This window comes from Alligator sinensis, unplaced genomic scaffold (assembly GCF_000455745.1).
Source record: "Alligator sinensis unplaced genomic scaffold, ASM45574v1 scaffold1208_1, whole genome shotgun sequence".
In the NCBI taxonomy this organism is placed as follows: Eukaryota; Metazoa; Chordata; order Crocodylia; family Alligatoridae; genus Alligator; species Alligator sinensis.
In genome coordinates, this window is record NW_005842782.1 from 46,817 (window position 1) to 61,189 (window position 14,373).

At 50.4% G+C, this 14,373-nt stretch overlaps 2 protein-coding genes and 1 pseudogene across 15 annotated transcripts in view; 1 reads left to right on the forward strand and 2 right to left on the reverse strand.

Moving 5' to 3' along the window:
- LOC102372425 (RING finger protein 39) overlaps positions 1-3,236 on the reverse strand; it is a 15,451-nt gene extending 12,215 nt beyond the window's left edge. Inside the window, exon 1 of the mRNA XM_006034899.2 lies at positions 2,873-3,236. The gene's annotated coding sequence lies outside the window, so the exon portion shown is untranslated. The remainder of the gene's footprint in view (positions 1-2,872) is intronic.
- A 34-nt stretch (positions 3,237-3,270) lies between these two features.
- LOC102372678 (zinc finger protein 345-like) overlaps positions 3,271-14,373 on the forward strand; it is a 24,772-nt gene continuing 13,669 nt past the window's right edge. For 10 of the 14 annotated variants that reach the window (XM_025217043.1, XM_025217044.1, XM_025217046.1 and 7 more), the window contains exons 1-4: positions 3,271-3,343; positions 4,134-4,279; positions 13,755-13,882; positions 14,157-14,230. The gene's annotated coding sequence lies outside the window, so the exon portion shown is untranslated. Of the gene's footprint in view, positions 3,344-3,954; positions 4,065-4,110; positions 4,280-12,578; positions 12,601-13,754; positions 13,883-14,156; positions 14,231-14,373 lie in introns of those variants that run through there. The other 4 variants (XM_025217041.1, XM_025217040.1, XM_025217039.1 and 1 more) reach the window with 4 other exon arrangements.
- The window catches only part of LOC102377926, a 9,877-nt pseudogene continuing 1,423 nt past the window's right edge, over positions 5,920-14,373 (reverse strand).

A 14,373-nucleotide genomic window follows, 5' to 3' on the forward strand; every position in this document is an offset into this window, starting at 1 on the left:
CCCCCCCCCCGCCCCCGCACAAACACACACTGGCAGTGACCCACACACACCCACACACATACTAGCAGTCATACACACGTACACACACCCCAGCAGTGGCACACACAGACCAGGAGTGACCCCCCCCACCACACACACACACACACACCCCTCCATGACCCGCACACACCGTTAGGAGTCACCCCCCCATGCACACACACACCCTTGCTGTGACGCTCACACACACATACACTGACAGTCATACAAACACACGCCCCAGCAGTGACCCCCCCACACACACTGTTAGGGACCACCCCCCCACACACCCTCCCCCACTGTGACACGCACACGCACACACACACACACACACACACACACACACACACATAGACTGGCAGTGACCCCCCCACACACACCCCAGCTGTGACACATGCACATGCACACACACACCTGCTGTGACCCATACACACACACACACACATTAGTGACCATCCCCACACACACCCCAGCTGTGACCCACACACACACACACACCCATACACACCATCAGCAACCCACACACATATACACATACACCCCACCAGCAGTGACCCCCCCCCACACACACACACACACACAGTCAGTGCCCCCTCCCTGCCACACACACACCCTGGCAGTGACCCACACATACACACCCCAGAAGTGACCACACCAGGGCTGCTACCTCTGTGTGTGTGTTTTGCTGTGTATACCAGCATATGTTCCTGGTGTGTGTGTATGTGTGGGGGTGTATGTGGGGGTTGTCACCTGTGTGTGGGTGAGGGTCAATTTGTGTGATTGTCTCGCTGCACGTGCATTTGTGTGATTGTCTCTGTACGTGCATTTGCTCTGTGTGTGTGCATGTGGCAGGGTGTACACTGCTGTCTGTCCCCACATGTGTACTGCCCCATGTGTGTTAGTTTGTATGGTGCCATCTCTTTCTGTAGGTCTGCACATGTGTTGCTGTCTCCTGTGTGCATAAGTGTTTCTGTGTGTGTGTGTGTGTGTGTGTGTGTGTGTGTGTGTGTGTGTGTGTGCATGATTTTGTGTATGCCTGTGCCTAGGTCAAGGTGTGCACAGCTATCTGCATTGCTCTGTGTACACTTGTCTACGTAGTGCCACCTGTGCACATGAATGTGCAAGTACATTGCTGTCTCTTTGTCAGTGTGTGTGTTGTGTAGGTGGGGGGGTGTCCTTTTGTGTGATGCCATCTCTGCCAGTTTGCACTGTTTTGCCATTTCTCTGTGTATTATTGTGTGGTGTTTCTGTCTGTGTGGGTGTCTACTTGCTTAAAGCTAACTGCATATGTTAGGACATGAGTATGTTGCAGCCTTTTGCTGAGTGTCAGTGTGCATGTGTGTGTTGTTGTCTGTAAGCTTATGTGTGCATCACTGTGATCTCATCTCTGTCGGTTTGCCTGTGAGTTGCTGTGTTTGTGTGCAACTGGGTTGCTGCTTCTGTGTGTTTGTGCGGTTTCACACTGCTGTCTCTATGTGTTGTGTGTTTTTGTATAGGGTATTGTGTGCATTGGTGAGTGAGTGTGTTGCTATCTGTAGGTGTGTGTGTGTCAGTTTGTGACATGCCATCTCTCAGTTTATATGTGGGTTGCCATCTCTCTGTGTATCACCGTGCATCGCTGTTTTTGTGTGTACATGGATGTCTCTGTGTGTGTTACTGCTTCTGTGGATCACTGTGTGGTGCTCTCTTTGTGTGGTTCAGTGTGCAGGTGTTGTCTGTATGTGTCAGTGTTCATGTGAATGCTTTCTCATGCCTTCACACACGTGTAAATAGAGGCAGCGGCACACCCCATCACAGCTGCTCTGACACACACATTAACACAGGGACACAGATCCACGCACACACAAGCTGCATGACAGTGTGTCACCTTGAGAAGGGGCTCACACACCCCAGAAATTCAGCAATACACACCTGCACTATAACACACTCACATGCAGACACGGGCATGCAAACACACAGACACACAAGGAGGCTCATCAAAACACAGGAACAAACAGACACATGCCAACAAACAACACACAGCAGAGGGATATTGGGATAAGGACATAACAGAGACACACACAGCAATACACCCAAAGCTGAGAAAGAGAAAAGCCACGCGCAACCCAGGGACACAGACACACACAGAATGACAAACACACATGTGCTGACACAGAAACACACAGGCATGCACACATGCATAAAACAAGAGACAGAGACACATACATGCACAGGCTTGCACACGTGCATGAAACGAGACACAGAGACACACATACATAAATAATACACGTCTGAGACAGAGAAACACACACGCACAATGCAGGGACACAAAGACACACAGAGACAAAATCAGCAACATGCATATACACACTGCAGAAGACACAGGTGGACATGCATACACACTCATATAGAAGCAACACGCAGGCACACACGCAAGATACTGTCAAAGAGATACAGTAAGAAAAAACAACTGATACACACACACAAACGACAGGCAAAACAACACATGTACACATAGTAATAAAGGCACACATGACAGACACACACAAAGGACATAGAGACACAAACAGTGCCACAAACACATACACAACACACACACATAAGAATGAGGCACACACAGACCACGCACATATGTGAAACCAACATTCACACACACACCCCCACACACCCTTTTCAGGGCTCCTTTACATACTGTATTGCAGTATAAAAGGGCTCAGCCCTTCCCTGTTGCCCATGACCTCTACAGACCATCCCCCGGCACCCTCCACCTTCTCATGTGAAGGCTCCCCTTCCTCTAGCACCGCAGGAAGACATTTATAGCCCCAAATTACAGGTAGAGAAACTGAGGCACCAACGATGCAGGAAGTGCTGCACTCACGAGTCAGCTTCAGAGACAGTGTTCAAAGTCATGTGGCCCTGACTCCCAGTCTTGTGCCTGGATCACTAGGGAACTCCAGGAAGTAATGCCATACAGGGCTGGCCACACCATTACCCGCATCTGGCATGGCACAAAGATCCAGTGGCATAGACAACCCTAACCCCCCAACCTAGCTTGTGCCCCCAGCCAGCGGGCGCTATTTGTGGGGAAAGGGGCCCTCTGCTATTTCTCAGCCCTTCCTCCCCACCTCCCTGCCATGCCCCCAGCATGGAGCCTCAGCCATGGAGGTAGGAAGGGTGAAGCATTGCTGCCACTGATTGATGGGTTAGTCCTGAAGGGAACAATGTGGCAGAGCCTGGTACAGGACGTCCCAGCCTCACATTGCTATTTCCCCTCCAGGGCATACCTCGGATTCCTGCTCCGTTTCAGTGGCGCTGCACCAGGGAAACAAACAGAGCCACTTCCAGATGGGTGTGTTGCTTTTCTGCCAGCTCCGGGGACCCCTTGCCAAGTTTTCCCCACCCCACATCCTACCTCCTGCAACCCACAGCCTGTTTGCATTGCTTAACTGCTATCTCCCATATCACGAAAGCCAGGAGATTGCCAGGGACAGATCAGAACAGGCAGATGTATTTCCACAGCTCCCCAGTTTGGTATCGGGATATGGGAAATGCATTCCCAGTCAGATCCTACAGGCTGGACTCATTAAACATCTAGTGCTCTTGGAATTGTTCTTAGAGGTTGTAAGGGGGGGCAGTGTAGCGGGGAGTGGGGGGCGGAAGGGGGCAACCTTTTTGGCAGGCGTGCCACAAAGCAGCCCACCTTCCACAAGCACCATTCAGATCCCCTCCTCCTGCCTGATCTTTGGCTCTGCCTTATGCTTCCTTCTCTATGCTCCCTGCTGGATTTGCTGCTTTACTTTCTGCTCCCTTCCCAATCTGACACCACCCCCTCCCTGATCTACTACATGCCACACACACAGACTGCCTGTGTCATTGTTGGCACCCCTACTGTAGGTTGGCCACCCCTGTCAACCCCCCTGCCCCTAAATCATCCCCAACCAACGCCTGCCCAACTTTTTAAGAAACTCCAGTGAAAGAGATCCCACAACTCCCCTAGGCAGCCTGTTCCACTGCCTCGCCGCTCTGACATTACTGGCCCTCCAAAGTTGGTCAAAGCATCCTTACAACAGGTGATATTTTTGGTGGGAAAATGCATCTGATTCATCAACATTTTAAAACTATAATCCCTTTATTACCAGTTTTCTGCACAGAACAACAGGGCAACCCTGACTCCCTGGCCTGATGGGGTGTCAGACAGGATATGAACAAAGCCAAAAGTACTAATGGAGTTCCTTATTTTGGTCTAAGTGCCCAATAACGCACACACTAGTGAGAGATCCTCAAGGTATGTAAATTATTCCAAGTTTCTGCAATGGAGTAATGGGCATGAAGCCATCTGGCTCCTTTACTGTGGCATTTCAGAAGATGCTTGTTTTGCTCCAGGGCCCTTCCCCAGAGGCACTGTCTTACATAAGGAAAGGAAACCTGTCAGATCCTGGTAGAACCGGATTGACCGAGCCTTGTGCCTGCCTCGTGTTGTGTCGCCGAGCTGGCTGTAAAACAAGCCTTTTTTTGGCTTCACTTTCAATAGGACAACATGCCCACGCCCTAGCCACACGTATAGGACAAAAGCAGGGGAGATACTAAGATGATGGTTTCGGCCCAGGTGGTTTCGCTTACCCGACAGGGAGATCTCCTTCTTCTCGGCCTTGAATGATTTGGTGTAGTTAGAGGTTAAAACCCTGTCCCTTGCAGTACTGGCAGACTGTCCCTGCAAGAGCACAGGCCTCCAGTGCCAGGATCTGGGCTACACAGTTTATGGTGGGGGGGGATTGCTCTCGGGCTCTCCCTCTAGCTTGCTCCTTCGGCCTTTTGGCTAGGGGGAAGCGAGACTAAGGGGATCTGAACTCCAAGGCCTCCGGGTTTGGGGCTTCACCCAGGATGCCTGCCATAGATTTGGGAGTATCTAAAGCCCCAGAGTCTGGGAGGGAGGATACTCACTGGTGGTAGTTTCATACAGGTTTGAATGACTGAGCTCTGCTCCGTTAACAGAATTCAGAACTGATTTGGCGCAATACATGAAATTAAAAAAAAAGCAAGCTAAAAAAATGCTGCTTAATAATGCCAGCTCCTCAGCTTCAACTGGACCTTTCAATCTGAGGATTTCTATCATTTGGTAAGGAAGAAGGGAAGAGATATTGTGATGGGTAAGTTGAAGTGCTGCGTAGTGTCAGGTATGGGAATGGAAACCAGGAGTCCTGACTCAGAAATCCCTGCTCTAATCCACCAGAGCCCATTCCCCTCCTAGAGCTGGGGACATAACCCAGGAGTCCTGGATGCTACCTCCCACCACAGCTCCACGTGAGCCCACAGTGCCCTATTCCCTTCTGAGAGCTGCAAATACAGCTGGATTCAGAAAGGAAGCAGCCAAGCAGGAGATCCAGCCTGAGGGAACCTCTTTTTCCCACAGGGCAGTTATGGGCTGTTGGCAGCAGCCATGCCAGAGGGATATTTAACATCCCAATTAATTCATGACCCAGCAGTGAGAGCAAGAAGAATGCAGCTGAAATTCAGGGCCTCCGGGTCTAGTGAGCTGGTGATGCAGGGCTGGGAATCAGGACATCTCGGGCATTTATACACATACTTTTTCATCCTGTGCCATGCTGGAGATCCACCGTTTTGAAGCAGACTTGATTAAGCGAGTCTGCTCCACCCGTGAGCTAACGCACACCCCGCTGTGCCATATGCAGTTGTCTGAGTGGTGAAATGCACGTTAGCGCGCAGAAAATGGCAGCAGTGAGTTTTTGAACAAAGGCAGACACGGTTCTTTGGGTGAATCTGATATCTTAAGTTGATCTAATAAAAGATATTGGATTCACCCAAAGACCCTTGTCTGCCTATGTCCTTAGACCAACACGGCTACAACCTACACCCCTTTTGAACTAAAGCACCTTCTACGTGTGTTAGTTCAAAAGCGTGCCGCTGCCGTTTTTTTAGCACTGATGCGCATTTCGCTGCTTATACAACTGCAAGCAATGCAGGGCGCTGCAGTGCTTGCATATGTAAAAATGCCTCTTGGGTCTATACTCAGCTCTGGGCAGGAAGCAGGGTCTAGTGGTTCTGTCAGGGCCGTGCTGCACTGACGTCGAGCCTCTCACGACACAGACCGCATCGGTGCCATCACAATGGATCCAGCATATTCAAGTGACAATCAGAGGCCCCCTGTGTCCTAGAGGAATCCCCACGTAGAGGGCAGTCTCCCAACATAGCCACTTGCTCTCCTGCGATATGCACATCCCTGGCCACCCTCAGTCCAGACTTCATGGCCGTGTCAATCCAGCCATGTGGCAGAGCTGTGTGCTCCCCAGCAAAGTGGACTCGCCCTTCCCTCTGTCACAGGGCCTGGGCATGTTCTCCCAGCTGAAAGGGGTGGAAGAGGGTGAAGGCCCCCATGGAGTAGGGGTCCAGCCCCCACTTCTTGACCACCCAGTGGGGGCACAGGCATCTCAGCTCCTCCACTGGCTGCTGGTGGATGGCAGCCAGGTCCCCCAACACCACCTCCACAGCTTTCTTTGGGCTAAGAGGGTCAAAGAACTGGGAGTCATCCCCATAGGTCTGTGAGCCCAGCACCACCCCCAGCCCACTGGAGAAGTTGTGGCTGGGGTACGTGGTAATCCGAGAGAGGAGGTCACTGATGGAGGTCCCACCACGGATCCCCTCCTCCTCCCAGAACTTCTTGGTGCAGGCCAGGCCCACCTTCGTGGCCCCAGTGGAGCGTAGAAAGCGCAGGGCCAAGGTCTTTGCTGGGGACAGGGGAGGGTGGAAGCTGATGAGCTGGGTGGTTTCTGCCATGGCAGTGACAATGGCATAGTCAGCTGTCAGAGTGATGGGAGGGGTGGCAGTGTCCCCGGGTTGGTAGAGCACTTGGACAACATCCTCTTCCCTCTGGATCTGGAGCACAGTGGAGTTCAGGAGCACGGTGCCCCCCAGGGCTTGTTGGAAAGCACTGGGCAGCACATCAAAGCCTCCAGAAATCTCATCAAACCTGGAAGGAGTGGGGGGCAGAAGAGCACAGGGTAACCCAGTGGTTAGAGAGCCAGCCTGGAGCTAGGGAGACAGATGAAGTTGCCTGCCTGGCCCCCAATCTCCTATCTTCTGCCCACCTCCCACGCACTAGGACTACAGAGCAAGGTTGTTATTAGGGTTAAGGTACAACTTCATTTCCAAGCTCTGCCACAGACTTTCTGTGTGAACCCGGGCAAGTCACTTAGTGTATGTCTACACAGCTCCCCAGAGACACTTGGAGCATCTACACTGAAAAAAACTTGATCTTAACCCATGGCTCTGTCCCTGGCAGATCTTTTAGCCCCCAGCTGTTCTCAGAGCCAAGGGTAAGCTTCTGTTTTGCCCTCTGATCTCCCCTCTTATGTCAGGCTGAAGGCACAAACACAGGAAGTCTGATATCACCTGACTTCTGGTCTTTTGAAATCCTATTTTCTGTGTTCATTGACCATAATCAGAGCTAAGCACCGAAGGAGAGCAAATAATAATCAGAACTCTTCCAGGCTTCAGTCTACTTGCTACATGTCTCTCCTGTGCTTGGTGCATGCCTGTGGTGGCCCCCAAGACTTAGGCTAGTCAAAAACAACTTACCTTAGCCTCTGAAAACCAGATCCTACTTTGACTATTAGTGCTGAAGTGTGATCCCACTCCATCCTGCTTGGCCCCTGGAAGGTCCATTCATGCAGCTATTTTGGTATGGGGCTACCACCTTAAAACCAAGCCACAAAAATGCTGGGGGAAGGACGAGGACCCACCCACGTTTTGTACTAACAGTTCTTCAGGGGCTCAAGCAGGGTAGATCAGGATGTGGTCCTCTGTGCCCCAGTCTCCCCATCTGTACACTACCATTGTTATACAACTCAGCATGACTATGGAAGAGCTCAGATAGTGAGAACGCCTTGTGACTGCTGGAGTGAGATTTTTTTCCCATGAGTCAGCCTGTCTCATATAAATGTCAACATTCCTGTCCCCAGCAGCTCACCAGAGTGTCCTTTTAACCGATGACAGCCCTTTCTGCAGGGGCAGGCCAGCCTTTGAGTGTCCAGGCCATGACTAAGATCTGGGTTTACTTCCCAGCTGAGTCCTGGTGTGACTGGGCAAGTCGACGAGACTGGTAACTAGGTGCTGGGGCTCCCCTGAAAACCCTCCAGCTTCCACTGATGTTGCCAGTTCAGCTCCTTTGGCCCTCTATTCTCTTCTCTCTAATGTGGGGATAATAATCTTCCCTTTGCCCACCCGTTGCGTTGATCAATTGGGGGCTGGTCTCTGGAATACATTGGAACGTGAAGTTCTTTTCTCACCTCTTTTCCCGTGTGAACAGAAAAACCTCGCGGAGGAATTCGGTGAAGCCGCGGGAAAAGCCAGCACCAAGATTCATCAGGTCTCCGATCATCTGTAAAGCTGCCCGGCTGAGGCTGCCCTTTTGGATCAGATAGGCCTGCCAAAGAGGGGGAATCTATTCATTTCCTGCAGGATTCACTTAGCCCAATCTCTTGCCCTTAACTGTGGAAGAGATCTTAAATTAGCGCACCTGAAATTAGCTGAGTGGAGATAATCCTTTCCCACATTACCTCTAACCCTGGTTTCTAACACCTAGAAGTTGGCTCAACCCTAGGGCAGGAGGTTTAACCCCCCTTCTTGAATTTCGATGATTAATTATGGTAACTCTGGATACTTCTTTTATGATCTATATAAATGTTCCAGTTGCTTTGTGACTTCTGCTACCTTCCACATCACAAACACTTCCTGTGACATTGAGGAAATGAGCTGGGAAAACTAAATTGGCTTTTTATGAATCAATTAGTCTCGAAGGTGCTACCCTGCCCCACCTTCTTTCTGTGGCATTGAGTTTCACAGGTAAATCTCACAGGATGTAAAAAAATAATAATAATAATAACATGCCTTGTTCAGATTTACCACCTTTAAATTTCATTAGATGCCCTCTGTTCTGAGATAGGAAACAGCAGGTACCAATCCATCTTCTCTGCCTCAACCATGTTATTTTCTGACTTTTATAGTCTATTATAGACTTTTATCACATCCCCTCTTATTCATCTGCTCTCTCAAGTGAATGATCCCAATATTTTTCAATCTCCCTTTGAAAAAATGTTTCCAAATCCTCATGCATCTGCATCACTTTTCTTTAGATCTTGCAATACCCTGTATGTATCACCAAGAGCTGACATCAGGCCCCTGTTGTGCTGAGCGCCGCACAGACATACAGGGAGAGACAGCCCATTCCCCTGCCCTCATCTCCCACCCCAAGTAAATGCTCATTGATGTATACGCTCTGAAGACCCCTGGGGAAAAAGCTAGCTACCTCAAGAGAAAAGGAGTCATACTTGTCCAGAACGTGGCTACAGCTGGACTTCTCCAGCACCTGCTCCACCTGGGGAGAGAAAATAGAGACAACTTTTTGAAGAGCAACTCCAGGAATGATTTGGCATAGAACAAGCCCCCATTTCTTTCCTTTTGTGGGGCACCGGTTTCATCCCAGCCCCAGATTAGGGCCACACTGTCAGGGGGATGGGGAAGGGAGATGGGGCTTTTCTTCTCTAGGAGATACCAGTTCTCATCTAGGCGCAGATGCCTAGGGCACTGGCTGGCTCACAGGGTAAGGCCTGGGACACATGGCTTTTCTCTTCTGATGACATTGGCTATGACCTAACCCCAGAGGCAGGAGCTGGCTAAAGTGAATGGGACACAAGGCCTGTCATCTGGTTGCGCTGTGCTCCCATTCTGGCCTGAGGCTGAACTATTAGGGTTAGGAGGAGACAATCAGGAGGGTGGTTTATCATTATATCACCTCCCTGACCTCTTACCAGCCCCTTGCCACCTTTCACACACCCACACACAGCTGATAATATCTCAAGGCTTACGTGTTTCAAGGCCTGATAGTAGAGCTCTACAGCTGATTTCCCTCACTCAGAGGGCCTCACAGGGTAGCCCAGGATGTCTGGGTTCTTCTCCACCTCGCTGGCCCTAGCTCGGACATTGTTTACCAGATACCAGGCTTTGCCATTCCCATCAGGATATGGGTTTAATTTCAGGCCGAGTTGTTTGATGTATTCCTGGACAATCCTAAATGGGGAAGAAGGAGAAATGGAGGTGGAACAGATTTAAGAAAGGGAAGGACGGGTGAAAAAGAAGGGAAGAGGATGAAGGAAGAAAAATGGTCAGACCCCATTCCAACTATTATGTATCTAAGCAGACCTAGACACCTAAGTGTGATCCTACTCTATCCCCGAAAATCCATTAATGCATCCAATGTGCCATTGTCTTAGCCATACAACTAAGTCACAAAGAGGCAATGAGGAAAAGGAGGAGGAAGAGGACTCATCCACCTTTTGTATTACCAGTTTCAAGGCCTCAGAAAGTATTGTCAGATAAGAACGCAGTTTAGCTGACGACATCTACTCAGGTGCCTAGGAAGGTAGAACAGGATCTAGCCCAAAGATTTCTAGGTATAACAAACTGGCCAAAAAATAGATGCCTGCTGCACCCACCTCCTCCAGCAGTTACTATAGGATAACAATCCTCCATTGCTACCACCTGACGGAGTCCTTCCTTCAGCTCAAACAGCAGAGGTCTGTGCTGTTGTTGTAATAATCCCAATTTTGCATGAGCGGACAGTCATGTTACCCTCTTCTTCTTGGAAGAGCCTATTACCTCCCTGGACCAGAACCAGGCCCAGACAAAAAAGGACTGCTTCCAACTCGGGTCTCTCTTCAATTTCAAAAGGTAGCAGGGAAGGTCCCACTGGGACACGCACGCTTTCCTCCCCTAATATTAATTCACTTCTCTGATATATGGCAGAGTCGTGCGTGTGTGTGAGAGTGGCTGAATTGCGTAAAACAGGAGACAAGCCAGGTGGAATAATTTGCCTTGCCTGTAAATGCAACTTCAAAAATGGTCCAGGTCTTTCTTTACCATATCCCCCCAAATCTCAGCCACTATCCCCACTGCTCTGCCTTGATGACCCCCTGCGTTTATAAAGCAGGAGTCAAATACCAGCTCAAGGAACTAAGCTCCAGACACTTTGCAGAGCCGATGGGCGCACTAAAGCCCAGTTGAGGCTGGGCATCAATGGATACATGATTTTGTCTAGGAGATCTCTGCCTTTTTTAGTGAACAGAGCCACCAGTTGCTACATGTGTGTGGGCAGGGCTTATATCCATGGGAGCAGAACCTGCTTGGAGGACAAAGGCAGACACCGGGATTAGTGGAAGCCAACCTGTTAGTAGATGTGCCACAAATTAGTCCTGCACCCTCTTCACATGCCACTCTGATCCCTCTCCCTTACCTGATCTGCTTTGCTTTTTGCTCCCTGCCCTATCTGCCAGCGTGCTGCCTGTCCCCCTCCCCAATCTGCCATGTGCCACACACAGAGGCCGCCTGTGCCACTTGTGGCATCCATTCCACAGGTTTGCCACCCTGGCCTAAATCACGGCCCAGGGTTATGACTCCTACCTGTGGCTGTAGGGCAAGCGTCGGGGCCCCAGGTCCACATACCAGCCACCTGCTGGATCCCGGTATGTCTCGATCCGGCCTCCCACACGGCGGTTGGCTTCCAGGATCGTCACCTAAGGAGGGCAGCCCAAGCATTACCCTCCATGTGGTGGGAGAGGCACTGGCCCCTCCACCTATGAAGTTTCTTGACAGGTATGAGGATGGGAGGCTATTCCCATGGGCATAGTCCTAATTTCTTTCCACTATCTCCTTCCTTCCATCTTAGGTTTTAGAGCTCAAAACAGATGCTGGATGAGAAGCTGCTGGAGACCAGGGCTTGGATTTTCAAAGGAAATGTCCCATCTCCTGTTCCATGTCCCCCCAAGCCTGGGACCAAACCAGAGCTGGTGCTGCCTAGAAAGGAAAAGCTCCATCTCCCCTTCCCTACCACCCAGCCAGCCACAGTCCTGAGACAGATCAATGCCAAAACCCACAAGAGAAAATGGCCACATACTCTATCCCTGCCCTCCCAAGCCAGCTGCCTCTGCTGCCAATCCCCAGTGCTCCCAACCTGGCATCTTCCCTTCCCCTCCAAAGCTGAGGGACATCACCTGGTGCCCTGCATCCTGCAGCACCTTCCCAGCAGTCAGCCCAGATATGCCTGCCCCGACAATCACGATCTTCTGTGGCTTAGCTGCCTTGCCTAAGCCCTCCTGGGTGATCTCCAGGAGTGATTCATATTCTGGGTCCTGAAAGCAGCTTTCCAGGGGGCTGGGTGTGCTCTGGATGGCCGTGAAGGCAGTGAGAAACAGGAGCACTAAAGACAGAGAGAGACACACACACACACACACACACACACACCCACACACACACATCAGCAGCAGCAGCAGCATCTGCCTGGGGACCCTTCTACTTTCAGATGCCCCAGAGGGCAGGGGGTCACCATCTTTAGGGAAATGATGCGAAACTTGCCCATTGCTCTGCCAATGCATGAGACATTCAGTGAGGAAGTGAAGCACCATTTTAGCAAGCTGTCCTTGTGACTAAGGCATTGGGCTGGAACCCAGGAGATCTGAATCCAGTACTAGGCGCTGCCACAAGTTCCTTGTGTGACCTGGGACAAGTTGCTGCATCTCTCAGTGCTCATTTCTCCAGGTCTACAATGTTGTTAACAATCCTCCATTTGTCTGTTTAAGTCAGTGGTTCTCAACCAGAGCTCCATGGCATCCTGGGGTGCCATGAGATCCTTTTAAGGGCGATGCTGGGTGCAATGCAATAGGCCTGAACACCTACATGTCATTCACAAGATAAGATCAAAGATTTCAAATAGGAATCCATGATGTCAAAAATATTCTGCCCTGTTGTGGTCTTCCTGAGTTCTTTGCAACAGAAGAATTGCTCTATTATTTTTCTGTAGACAAGAAATGAGTGAAAAAGTTGGTATTTTCCTTGGGTGCCTTGAGTGTAATGAGAGATGCTTGAGCTTGATGAGGGGTGCCTTGAATTTTAAAATGTTGAGAACCAATGATTTAAGCTGTTTGGAGATTTGCCCTGGTCTCAGTCCAGGGATTGTTTCTCACTGGGCACATCTGCATGAGCAATGTATGTGACTGAATAAACTCCAGCAAGGATCACCCCAGAGTTTATTGCTCCCAGGTGCAGTGTTTCCATGTGTTCCCTAGACTGCAACACATTGCCCTGGTTCAGAGCAGCCCTGGCTGGCAAGGGGCCGCGGGACAGGGGGTCCGCCTGTCAGCCTGGAGCTGCTCCAACTTGGTTCATTGTGTTGCAGAGGGGCTGGCTGGGGCACGAGGGTGCTACAGCATGAGGCTAGCAGGCAGGGAGCCCCTGCACTGAAGCACCCTCATGCCCCAGCCCCGCCAGCCCTGGTCTCTATCTAAACATGCGCTGTGGTGGAGTAAATAACTCCGCTGTAGGATAGCACTTGTGTCAGGCAGTACTAGCCTATGGCAGAGTTAATTAGCTTCTCCAGTCTATCAGTGCCACACGTATAGATGGTGATGCTTTACTGCAGAGCTAATTAGGCAAATCTACAGTAAAATGCACGTGTAGATGCCTCCACTGTGTCTGTGCAGCACTCAGCACCTGTCTCTTCCTGTGTGTTTGTGGGGCACCTGACACAATATGGCATTGAGATGCTCCCATAGTATAAACACTGTCCACATCCCTTGGATTTCTTTGTTGCCTCTCATGCTAATGGATTGTCCTCTCCAAGAGCTCCAGGGTGTCCAGCACCCACAAATCCATAAGTATTCCAACCAGTCATGATCATCTCAACTCTCTTACAGATCTCCAAGACAACTGGGGAAGCTGAAACGTAAAGAGGGGATGTGACCAACCCAACACCACACAACAGGTTGGATCTGGGAACAGACCCAAGGTGTCCTGACTTCCAGCGCAGGGTCCCGGCTACCAGGTTTGGCCAGCTACTGATCTGAGGCTGATACTGCTTAAAATCCTGGGCACTGTCCACAAGCAAAGCTTTCACTTTGGAGAACCAGCTCCATGGGGAACGGGGTCCCTTTCTCCCTGTCCAATTCTTTACTTACCAAACATGGCCATGAGTTCAGTGGGGTCTTCTCTTGCTCCAAACTTTGTCACAACTCTCTGCAGGCAGAAATCATGCTGAAATCTAATGGTTTCTCTCTTCCTTGCTGGCTTCCCTTTCCTGACCTTGTGCACTCCCACAGCACCATGTGACCATGCTGAGCTGGAGAGAGCTGAAAAATGAAGCAAAACCATGGGAGAGGTTAAAGATTAAAATGTAAGTTAATGCATCTGAGAAAGGGGCATCTCTGAGGGCAACAGGACCTGTGCTCAGATTGGTTACCCCAGAGGGTGAAGAAGAGCTAGGAGTTACATTAAGAGGGTCTGTAATTGACCCCCAATGCAACCATGGGGAGTCAG